The 12,623-nt window shown below is 62.7% G+C and overlaps 1 non-coding gene across 1 annotated transcript; it reads right to left on the bottom strand.

The window, feature by feature from the left end:
* Positions 1-275: 275 nt before the first annotated feature.
* Positions 276-2,168, bottom strand: LOC135091929 (small subunit ribosomal RNA). The gene has a single exon (XR_010262704.1). It is a non-coding gene; the product is annotated as a small subunit ribosomal RNA (ribosomal RNA).
* Positions 2,169-12,623: the final 10,455 nt, after the last annotated feature.

Genomic DNA, 12,623 nt, shown 5'->3' with positions numbered 1-12,623 from the left:
GCACCAAACGCCGTGGTTTCCCGTGGGCGTGGTGTGTAAGTAACAACAGTTGGTCTACCCCACGCTCCGGCACGGAGCGCGGGGAGAAGAAGCGGAAAAAGAAAGGTTTCCCTCTCTCTTTCCTTTTTTTTTTTTTTTTTTTTTGGGCGGGCAGGGCACCACCTTTTGCCCCGCCAACAGGTCAACGGCTCGCTGCTTGAGCGAACCGCGACCACCCATTATTTGTATTAGCTCTATTTTGAGTGTGTGGTTCGCCTTCAAAACCAACAACACGTTAATGATCCTTCCGCAGGTTCACCTACGGAAACCTTGTTACGACTTTTACTTCCTCTAAATGATCAAGTTTGGACATCTTTCCGTCAGCTCGAGGCGCCGAAAGAGCCCAGCGGCGGCAGCAGAACTGACCGCGACGCAGGCCCGGCATCCAAGAGCGCCAGTCCGAAGGCCTCACTAAATCATTCAATCGGTAGTAGCGACGGGCGGTGTGTACAAAGGGCAGGGACGTAATCAACGCAAGCTCATGACTTGCGCTTACTGGGAATTCCTCGTTCATGGGAGACAATTGCAAACCCCAATCCCTATCATGAAAGGATTTCAACGGGTTACCCGCTCCTCTCGGAGGGGGAGGACACGTTGATCCCTTCAGTGTAGCGCGCGTGCGGCCCAGAACATCTAAGGGCATCACAGACCTGTTATTGCTCAATCTCGTGCGGCTAGAATTGCCGCTTATCCCTCTAAGAAGAAGCTGCGAACTGGACACCAATTGCTGGAGATCCGTCGACTAGTTAGTAGGCCAGAGTCTCGTTCGTTATCGGAATTAACCAGACAAATCGCTCCACCAACTAAGAACGGCCATGCACCACCACCCACCGAATCGAGAAAGAGCTCTCAATCTGTCAATCCTTCCGGTGTCTGGGCCTGGTGAGGTTCCCCGTGTTGAGTCAAATTAAGCCGCAGGCTCCACTCCTGGTGGTGCCCTTCCGTCAATTCCTTTAAGTTTCAGCTTTGCAACCATACTTCCCCCGGAACCCAAAGACTTTGGTTTCCCGGAAGCTGCCCGCCGGGTCATGGGAATAACACCGGCGGATCGCTGGTCAGCATCGTTTATGGTTAGAACTAGGGCGGTATCTGATCGCCTTCGAACCTCTAACTTTCGTTCTTGATTAATGAAAACATCCTTGGCAAATGCTTTCGCAGTAGTTCGTCTTGCGACGGTCCAAGAATTTCACCTCTAGCGTCGCAATACGAATGCCCCCGCCTGTTCCTATTAGTCATTACCTCGGGTTCAGAAAACCGACAAAATAGAACCGAGGTCCTATTCCATTATTCCATGCATAGGCATTCAGGCCATCAGTGTAGCCTGCTTTGAGCACTCTAATTTTTTCAAAGTAAACTCTGCCGGCCACGCGGGACACCCGGTGAAGAGCACCCCGTGCGAGCCAGCGGGCTGTGTTACGGCTGTTCGGAGCGTGACAGTGTGCACCGGGCGGTGAACCGTCAGTCCAGAACTGAAATCCAACTACGAGCTTTTTAACCGCAACAACTTTAATATACGCTATTGGAGCTGGAATTACCGCGGCTGCTGGCACCAGACTTGCCCTCCAATGGGTCCTCGTTAAAGGATTTAAAGTGTACTCATTCCGATTGCGAGGCCTCGGATGAGTCTCGCATCGTTATTTTTCGTCACTACCTCCCCGTGCCGGGAGTGGGTAATTTGCGTGCCTGCTGCCTTCCTTAGATGTGGTAGCCGTTTCTCAGGCTCCCTCTCCGGAATCGAACCCTGATTCCCCGTTACCCGTTATAGCCATTGTAGGCGCATAGCCTACAATCGAAAGCTGATAAGGCAGACACTTGAAAGAGGCGGCGCCGGCACTGGAGGCCGTGCGCTCAGCCACAAGTTATTCAGATTCAACACGGTGGGGTTGGCGGACCGAGGCCCGACCGGTTTTGAACTAATAAAAGCGCTCTTCCCTTGCGGTCAGAGACGTGATGCATGTATTAGCTCTAGAATTACCACAGTTATCCAAGTAAGTGTGGGCTACAGATCCAATGAATCATAGCTGATTTAATGAGCCATTCGCGGTTTCACCTTAATTGGGCTTGTACTTAGACATGCATGGCTTAATCTTTGAGACAAGCATATGACTACTGGCAGGATCAACCAGGTAGTTTTGTTTATGGGTTTTGCTTTCTTTGGCCTTAGGTTATAGGAAGAACGCCACCATCGTTCTCCTTTCTCTCTCACTCTCACTCACTTTGTTTGTCTGACACCTCTTGCATTTTGGTTTGGTTTGGTTTTTTTGCCTTGGTCTGTGTTGGTTTGTTTGCTGGGCCGCCGCCATCATCACGATGACGGCCCCCTCTCTCAATCTGTCAATCCCCTCATCATGATTATTCATTCAATTTTGGTTTTTGCGCGCTCATCCAGACAGAGAGCAGCAGCCCCTTCATTCATTGTGCACTGGAAATCGGTTGCTGCCTGCTACCACTACCCATCACATCACATCACGGCTCCTCCCTTCCTCTTCCCATCGGCTGCCGCAGACACAAGGGTAAGTTCACTTAAGCATCACTTAAGCCACGGCCCGTCAAGAGCCGCAGCAGCCCTGCGCTGACGACAGCCCGGACCTCGAGGCGCGCACAGTCGGAGCAGTGTGGAAACAACCAACAGTACCCATCGTCGGCGCCGCTCCTCGAGGCGGGGAATACTAATAACAGGAGGAAGAGGAGCCCTTGCTGGCCACAGACCAGGTGGTGGGGGTTGTCGCGCACGTCCCAACGGCCGCCGCAGACGCAAGGGTAAGTTCACTTAAGCATCACTTAAGCTACGGCCCGTCAAGAGCCGCAGCAGCCCTGCGCTGACGACAGCCCGACCTCGGGGCACGCACGGTCGAGGCAGTATGGACACGCCAACACTACCCACGGTCGGCGACCTTCCCCGAGGCGGGGACAAAAACAAGGAGGTGCACGTCCCAACGGCCGCCGCAGACGCAAGGGTAAGTTCACTTAAGCATCACTTAAGCTACGGCCCGTCAAGAGCCGCAGCAGCCCTGCGCTGACGACAGCCCGACCTCGGGGCACGCACGGTCGAGGCAGTATGGACACACCAACACTACCCACGGTCGGCGACCTTCCCCGAGGCGGGGACTACAACAACCACGCACACACACACACAGTCCGGCAACACCGAGGCCAGAAGACAACGAGGCCAAGCACGAACGCCGTCGTGACGAGGCAACGAGGTCTCTCTCTCTCCCAACGGCCGCCGCAGACGCAAGGGTAAGTTCACTTAAGCATCACTTAAGCCACGGCCCGTCAAGAGCCGCAGCAGCCCTGCGCTGACGACAGCCCGACCTCGGGGCACGCACGGTCGAGGCAGTATGGACACACCAACACTACCCACGGTCGGCGAAGCTCCCCGAGGCGGGGAACAACAGACACGAGTAGTATAGTAGCAGCGGAGCCGCCGTCGTAGCCTTGACGACGACGGCTGCTGCGAGATTACCCAGAAACAACATGACTCGGTGGAAGGTGGCTTGAAGCCACCCCCACCAGCCAGCCGTAGCCTAGACGGCATGCTGCTGCTGCTCCTTTCCACTTTCAATTCCATTGCCATGACTTTCTGACACTCAAAAGTGTAGTAAGAGAGCCACCAGGAAATCGCGAAGCGTCGGACCCCAAAGGTCTGTCGACGCCGCGTCCCTTCTCAACTTAAAAAAAAAAAAGGAGGTCATCTCTCCTTTGTGGATACTTGCTGCGCCCTCCCGCAGCGAAGCATCGTTAGAGCTGTTTTTGATTTTTTTTTTTTTTTTTGGCAGGGTACCAGGTAAGGTAACACATTGAACACCACTGGCTTGCTTGCTTGCTCGTTTCTTTCTCTCTCTCTGTCTGTCTCTCTCTCTCTCTCTCTCTCTCTCTCTCTTCCGTGTGCCCCTTCCACGGAGACGAGCTCGCAGCAAAGCACCATTTTAAATCCTTCATTGTGAAGTTCATTCACTACTCATTTGTTGGTACTTGCTGCGCCCAGCTCTTGCTCGTCGTCTCTTATTTTTTATTCATACAAGTCATTTTATCTTCCGTGTGCCCCTTCCACGGAGACGAGCTCGCAGCAAAGCACCATTTTAAATCCTTCATTGTGAAGTTCATTCACTACTCATTTGTTGGTACTTGCTGCGCCCAGCTCTTGCTCGTCGTCTCTTATTTTTTATTCATACAAGTAAGTCATTTTATCTTCCGTGTGCCCCTTCCACGGAGACGAGCCGCAGCAGAAACAAGCCAGGCATATCGCCGTGTTCCTCCTTGGCACCAGGCAATAACTCTCATTGCACACAGTCATTGCCCCGCAGGCTGCTGCTACTACCACGTGCTGCTGCTGCCCTCAAGCTTGTCCCGCCCCTTAACAAGCGGCAGCAGCAGCAGCTGCAGCAAAGCGTCATAGCCCGCTAAAAAAACAGCGTGAGGTGCTTCGTTCCAACCGACCGCTCGATAGAAGCTGCGTCAGTTCAGGAACCAGGGTGACCGTCCCTCCACGGTACAACCCTCGAGATGATCAATCGCACGGGGAGTGGAGTAACCATCACCAAACAAGAGGGGTCGCTGCATTCAAGGCAAACTCGCTTTGGCACACACACAAACCTCACACACCGTGTGCGCCGCCACGAGGAGCCGCAGCTAATGCCGTGACGCTTCTCATCCAAAGGAGAGGAGACGAGAGGAGACGAGGACCTCTCGGACAGTTGACGCCAGGAGGAGGGGGACGCGCACCGCGCCTAGCAGAGGTGATTCACGTGCGTCATGGTACGCGAGTGCAACCCAGCAACCTCCATAGCGTAACAACTGTTGGGGTGGTTCTCAGAGCGGCTTGCCGCCGCCGCAGCTGTTGCGAGCACGACACGCATTAAGAAGCCCACCTCGTCTAGGCACTTAACGGTGTCAAATCCATAATCCATTCATACATATATAGTAAGGGTGCGTCACGTTAACCCCCCACCCGAATCATCCCGTCGGGGTTAACGTGGAAAGCGCACGCCCAGGCTCGCAACAGCGCGAACAAGAGTGGCATGGGACTCTTGTTGATATCATTAGGAGCTGAGGACCGGCACCGCGCCTAGCAGCGTCGAAACGCATACGTCATGGGACACGTGTGCCGTCCGGCAACCTCCAAAGCGGGCCCTCAGAGGAGCAGAGGACCGGCACCGCGCCTAGCAGCGTCGAAACGCATACGTCATGGGACACGTGTGCCGTCCGGCAACCTCTCAAGCGGGCCCTCAGAGGAGCAGAGGACCGGCACCGCGCCTAGCAGCGTCGAAACGCATACGTCATGGGACACGTGTGCCGTCCGGCAACCTCCAAAGCGGGCTCTCAGAGGAGCAGAGGACCGGCACCGCGCCTAGCAGCGTCGAAACGCATACGTCATGGGACACGTGTACCGTCCGGCAACCTCTCAAGCGGGCCCTCAGAGGAGCAGAGGACCGGCACCGCGCCTAGCAGCGTCGAAACGCATACGTCATGGGACACGTGTACCGTCCGGCAACCTCTCAAGCGGGCCCTCAGAGGAGCAAAGGACCGGCACCGCGCCTAGCAGCGTCGAAACGCATACGTCATGGGACACGTGTGCCGCCCGGCAACCTCCAAAGCGGGTGGTTTTCCTTCATTGCCTCACCAATGAATCAATGAATGAACCTCGATAGACACCTCCATGACCTCGTCAAGCCTCTGGAGGTGTTAAACGTGCGCCTCCGAACCTCACCCCCACCCAAGGATCGTCTCATCTCAACAGGGTTAAGGCGGAGATAGCGCGCACGCCGAGGAGCTTCATCAGCCCGTCAAGGTAGTAGGTCGGGTGGCCTGAGACCCGACCTCCTTACTATATTTGCAAACGGGACCTCGGTGCAGGTTGCTTCCGAAACCTGGTGCGACATTGACGGAATCAGGGGGTCCTGGGTTACCTCCCAGCGCGGGAGCACCTTGACGCCGTAGACCACTTTGGCCCTGAACTTCCACTTTTCACGACTTTTCCCCGGATTTCGTGGCACCGCAGCCCCTACCCTTTTAACGGCGCCAAGGCCCTCCCAGCAGGTTTCCCCGACCAGCCGCCCCAGGCGCGCTACATCAACGGCGTCAACCCTCCCACAGCAGAGAAGCGCGCGGGACACCGAAGCACCCCCACGGACATGCCGCCACGTCTCAACGGGGTCAAGCCCCTGCCGGCGGGGAACCTTGCCTGGGGGAGCGGAGCGGACCAACAAACCGACCACGTGTCAAGGGCGTGAGGCCCCGCCAGAAGGGAAATCACGTCTCGCGAGCGGAGGGAGAGCGCGGGACCCCACGGCGCGTTAACACAACCACGGCACTTCCACCCCAGCTGGAGGAGGCGGGGGAGCGGAGCGGAGCAACAAACCGACCACGTGTCAAGGGCGTGAGGCCCCGCCAGAAGGGGAATCACGTCTCGCGAGCGGAGGGAGAGCGCAGGACCCCACGGAGCGTTAACACAACCACGGTACAAGGGCGGCGCGCCTCTCCCGGCAGGAGACGCTTCCACCCCAGCCGGGGGAGGCGGGGGAGCGGAGCGGAGCAGCACACCGACCACGTGTCAAGGGCGTGAGGCCCCGCCAGGAGGGGAATCACGTCTCGCGAGCGGAGGGAGAGCGCGGGACCCCACGGCGCGTTAAAACAACCACGGTACAAGGGCGGCGCGCCTCTCCCGGCAGGAGACGCTGCCACCCCTGCCGGGGGAGGCGGGGGAGCGGAGCGGAGCAGCACACCGACCACGTATCAAGGGCGTGAGGCCCCACCAGGAGGGGAATCACGTCTCGCGAGCGGAGGGAGAGCGTTGGACCCCACGGCGCGTTAAAACAACCACGGTACAAGGGCGGCGCGCCACTCCCGGCAGGAGACGCTTCCACCCCAGCGGGGGGAGGCAGGGGAGCGGAGCGGAGACACAAACCGACCACGTATCAAGGGCGTGAGGCCCCGCCAGAAGGGGAATCACGTCTCGCGAGCGGAGGGAGAGCGCAGGACCCCACGGAGCGTTAACACAACCACGGTACAAGGGCGGCGCGCCTCTCCCGGCAGGAGACGCTTCCACCCCAGCCGGGGGAGGCGGGGGAGCGGAGCGGAGCAGCACACCGACCACGTGTCAAGGGCGTGAGGCCCCGCCAGGAGGGGAATCACGTCTCGCGAGCGGAGGGAGAGCGCGGGACCCCACGGCGCGTTAAAACAACCACGGTACAAGGGCGGCGCGCCTCTCCCGGCAGGAGACGCTTCCACCCCTGCCGGGGGAGGCGGGGGAGCGGAGCGGAGACACAAACCGACCACGTATCAAGGGCGTGAGGCCCCGCCAGAAGGGGAATCACGTCTCGCGAGCGGAGGGAGAGCGTTGGACCCCACGGCGCGTTAAAACAACCACGGTACAAGGGCGGCGCGCCTCTCCCGGCAGGAGACGCTTCCACCCCAGCCGGGGGAGGCGGGGGAGCGGAGCGGAGCAACACACCGACCACGTATCAAGGGCGTGAGGCCCCGCCAGGAGGGGAATCACGTCTCGCGAGCGGAGGGAGAGCGCGGGACCCCACGGCGCGTTAAAGCAACCACGGTACAAGGGCGGCGCGCCTCTCCCGGCAGGAGACGCTTCCACCCCTGCCGGGGGAGGAGGGGGAGCGGAGCGGAGACACAAACCGACCACGTATCAAGGGCGTGAGGCCCCGCCAGAAGGGGAATCACGTCTCGCGAGCGGAGGGAGAGCGCGGGACACCACGGCGCGTTAAAGCAACCACGGTACAAGGGCGGCGCGCCTCTCCCGGCAGGAGACGCTTCCACCCCTGCAGGGGGAGGCGGGGGAGCGGAGCGGAGCAACAAACCGACCACGTATCAAGGGCGTGAGGCCCCGCCAGAAGGGGAATCACGTCTCGCCAGCGGAGGGAGAGCGCGGGACCCCACGGCGCGTTAACACAACCGAGGAACAAGGGCGTCGCGCCTCTCCCGGCAGGAGACGCTTCCACCCCAGCCGGGTGAGGCGGGGGAGCGGAGCGGAGAAACAAACCGACCACGTATCAAGGGCGTGAGGCCCCACCAGGAGGGGAATCACGTCTCGCGAGCGGAGGGAGAGCGTTGGACCCCACGGCGCGTTAAAACAACCACGGTACAAGGGCGGCGCGCCACTCCCGGCAGGAGACGCTTCCACCCCAGCAGGGGGAGGCAGGGGAGCGGAGCGGAGACACAAACCGACCACGTATCAAGGGCGTGAGGCCCCGCCAGAAGGGGAATCACGTCTCGCGAGCGGAGGGAGAGCGAGGGACCCCACGGCGCGTTAACACAACCGATGTACAAGGGCGGCGCGCCTCTCCCGGCAGGAGACGCTTCCACCCCAGCCGGGGGAGGCGGGGGAGCGGAGCGGAGCAGCACACCGACCACGTGTCAAGGGCGTGAGGCCCCGCCAGGAGGGGAATCACGTCTCGCGAGCGGAGGGAGAGCGCGGGACCCCACGGCGCGTTAAAGCAACCACGGTACAAGGGCGGCGCGCCACTCCCGGCAGGAGACGCTTCCACCCCAGCGGGGGGAGGCAGGGGAGCGGAGCGGAGACACAAACCGACCACGTATCAAGGGCGTGAGGCCCCGCCAGAAGGGGAATCACGTCTCGCGAGCGGAGGGAGAGCGCAGGACCCCACGGAGCGTTAACACAACCACGGTACAAGGGCGGCGCGCCTCTCCCGGCAGGAGACGCTTCCACCCCAGCCGGGGGAGGCGGGGGAGCGGAGCGGAGCAGCACACCGACCACGTGTCAAGGGCGTGAGGCCCCGCCAGGAGGGGAATCACGTCTCGCGAGCGGAGGGAGAGCGCGGGACCCCACGGCGCGTTAAAACAACCACGGTACAAGGGCGGCGCGCCTCTCCCGGCAGGAGACGCTTCCACCCCTGCCGGGGGAGGCGGGGGAGCGGAGCGGAGCAGCACACCGACCACGTATCAAGGGCGTGAGGCCCCACCAGGAGGGGAATCACGTCTCGCGAGCGGAGGGAGAGCGTTGGACCCCACGGCGCGTTAAAACAACCACGGTACAAGGGCGGCGCGCCACTCCCGGCAGGAGACGCTTCCACCCCAGCGGGGGGAGGCAGGGGAGCGGAGCGGAGACACAAACCGACCACGTATCAAGGGCGTGAGGCCCCGCCAGAAGGGGAATCACGTCTCGCGAGCGGAGGGAGAGCGCGGGACACCACGGCGCGTTAAAGCAACCACGGTACAAGGGCGGCGCGCCTCTCCCGGCAGGAGACGCTTCCACCCCTGCAGGGGGAGGCGGGGGAGCGGAGCGGAGCAACAAACCGACCACGTATCAAGGGCGTGAGGCCCCGCCAGAAGGGGAATCACGTCTCGCCAGCGGAGGCAGAGCGCGGGACCCCACGGCGCGTTAACACAACCGAGGAACAAGGGCGTCGCGCCTCTCCCGGCAGGAGACGCTTCCACCCCAGCCGGGTGAGGCGGGGGAGCGGAGCGGAGAAACAAACCGACCACGTATCAAGGGCGTGAAGCCCCACCAGGAGGGGAATCACGTCTCGCGAGCGGAGGGAGAGCGTTGGACCCCACGGCGCGTTAAAACAACCACGGTACAAGGGCGGCGCGCCACTCCCGGCAGGAGACGCTTCCACCCCAGCAGGGGGAGGCAGGGGAGCGGAGCGGAGACACAAACCGACCACGTATCAAGGGCGTGAGGCCCCGCCAGAAGGGGAATCACGTCTCGCGAGCGGAGGGAGAGCGAGGGACCCCACGGCGCGTTAACACAACCGATGTACAAGGGCGGCGCGCCTCTCCCGGCAGGAGACGCTTCCACCCCAGCCGGGGGAGGCGGGGGAGCGGAGCGGAGCAACACACCGACCACGTGTCAAGGGCGTGAGGCCCCGCCAGGAGGGGAATCACGTCTCGCGAGCGGAGGGAGAGCGCGGGACCCCACGGCGCGTTAAAGCAACCACGGTACAAGGGCGGCGCGCCTCTCCCGGCAGGAGACGCTTCCACCCCTGCCGGGGGAGGAGGGGGAGCGGAGCGGAGACACAAACCGACCACGTATCAAGGGCGTGAGGCCCCGCCAGAAGGGGAATCACGTCTCGCGAGCGGAGGGAGAGCGAGGGACCCCACGGCGCGTTAACACAACCGAGGTACAAGGGCGTCGCGCCTCTCCCGGCAGGAGACGCTTCCACCCCAGCCGGGTAAGGAGGGGGAGCGGAGCGGAGCAGCACACCGACCACGTGTCAAGGGCGTGAGGCCCCGCCAGGAGGGGAATCACGTCTCGCGAGCGGAGGGAGAGCGCGGGACACCACGGCGCGTTAAAGCAACCACGGTACAAGGGCGGCGCGCCTCTCCCGGCAGGAGACGCTTCCACCCCTGCCGGGGGAGGCGGGGGAGCGGAGCGGAGCAGCACACCGACCACGTGTCAAGGGCGTGAGGCCCCGCCAGGAGGGGAATCACGTCTCGCGAGCGGAGGGAGAGCGCGGGACCCCACGGCGCGTTAAAACAACCACGGTACAAGGGCGGCGCGCCTCTCCCGGCAGGAGACGCTTCCACCCCTGCCGGGGGAGGCGGGGGAGCGGAGCGGAGCAGCACACCGACCACGTATCAAGGGCGTGAGGCCCCACCAGGAGGGGAATCACGTCTCGCGAGCGGAGGGAGAGCGTTGGACCCCACGGCGCGTTAAAACAACCACGGTACAAGGGCGGCGCGCCACTCCCGGCAGGAGACGCTTCCACCCCAGCGGGGGGAGGCAGGGGAGCGGAGCGGAGACACAAACCGACCACGTATCAAGGGCGTGAGGCCCCGCCAGAAGGGGAATCACGTCTCGCGAGCGGAGGGAGAGCGCAGGACCCCACGGAGCGTTAACACAACCACGGTACAAGGGCGGCGCGCCTCTCCCGGCAGGAGACGCTTCCACCCCAGCCGGGGGAGGCGGGGGAGCGGAGCGGAGCAGCACACCGACCACGTGTCAAGGGCGTGAGGCCCCGCCAGGAGGGGAATCACGTCTCGCGAGCGGAGGGAGAGCGCGGGACCCCACGGCGCGTTAAAACAACCACGGTACAAGGGCGGCGCGCCTCTCCCGGCAGGAGACGCTTCCACCCCTGCCGGGGGAGGCGGGGGAGCGGAGCGGAGCAGCACACCGACCACGTATCAAGGGCGTGAGGCCCAACCAGGAGGGGAATCACGTCTCGCGAGCGGAGGGAGAGCGTTGGACCCCACGGCGCGTTAAAACAACCACGGTACAAGGGCGGCGCGCCACTCCCGGCAGGAGACGCTTCCACCCCAGCGGGGGGAGGCAGGGGAGCGGAGCGGAGACACAAACCGACCACGTATCAAGGGCGTGAGGCCCCGCCAGAAGGGGAATCACGTCTCGCGAGCGGAGGGAGAGCGCGGGACACCACGGCGCGTTAAAGCAACCACGGTACAAGGGCGGCGCGCCTCTCCCGGCAGGAGACGCTTCCACCCCTGCAGGGGGAGGCGGGGGAGCGGAGCGGAGCAACAAACCGACCACGTATCAAGGGCGTGAGGCCCCGCCAGAAGGGGAATCACGTCTCGCCAGCGGAGGCAGAGCGCGGGACCCCACGGCGCGTTAACACAACCGAGGAACAAGGGCGTCGCGCCTCTCCCGGCAGGAGACGCTTCCACCCCAGCCGGGTGAGGCGGGGGAGCGGAGCGGAGAAACAAACCGACCACGTATCAAGGGCGTGAGGCCCCACCAGGAGGGGAATCACGTCTCGCGAGCGGAGGGAGAGCGTTGGACCCCACGGCGCGTTAAAACAACCACGGTACAAGGGCGGCGCGCCACTCCCGGCAGGAGACGCTTCCACCCCAGCAGGGGGAGGCAGGGGAGCGGAGCGGAGACACAAACCGACCACGTATCAAGGGCGTGAGGCCCCGCCAGAAGGGGAATCACGTCTCGCGAGCGGAGGGAGAGCGAGGGACCCCACGGCGCGTTAACACAACCGATGTACAAGGGCGGCGCGCCTCTCCCGGCAGGAGACGCTTCCACCCCAGCCGGGGGAGGCGGGGGAGCGGAGCGGAGCAACACACCGACCACGTGTCAAGGGCGTGAGGCCCCGCCAGGAGGGGAATCACGTCTCGCGAGCGGAGGGAGAGCGCGGGACCCCACGGCGCGTTAAAGCAACCACGGTACAAGGGCGGCGCGCCTCTCCCGGCAGGAGACGCTTCCACCCCTGCCGGGGGAGGAGGGGGAGCGGAGCGGAGACACAAACCGACCACGTATCAAGGGCGTGAGGCCCCGCCAGAAGGGGAATCACGTCTCGCGAGCGGAGGGAGAGCGAGGGACCCCACGGCGCGTTAACACAACCGAGGTACAAGGGCGTCGCGCCTCTCCCGGCAGGAGACGCTTCCACCCCAGCCGGGGGAGGAGGGGGAGCGGAGCGGAGCAGCACACCGACCACGTGTCAAGGGCGTGAGGCCCCGCCAGGAGGGGAATCACGTCTCGCGAGCGGAGGGAGAGCGCGGGACACCACGGCGCGTCAAAACAACCACGGTACAAGGGCGGCGCGACTCTCCCGGCAGGAGACGCTTCCACCCCTGCCGGGGGAGGCGGGGGAGCGGAGCGGAGCAACAAACCGACCACGTATCAAGGGCGTGAGGCCCCGCCAGAA

The sequence above is a fragment of the Scylla paramamosain genome, chromosome 38, assembly GCF_035594125.1.
Source record: "Scylla paramamosain isolate STU-SP2022 chromosome 38, ASM3559412v1, whole genome shotgun sequence".
Classification (NCBI taxonomy): domain Eukaryota; kingdom Metazoa; phylum Arthropoda; class Malacostraca; order Decapoda; family Portunidae; genus Scylla; species Scylla paramamosain.
This window is presented reverse-complemented; position numbering and strand designations above follow the sequence as displayed.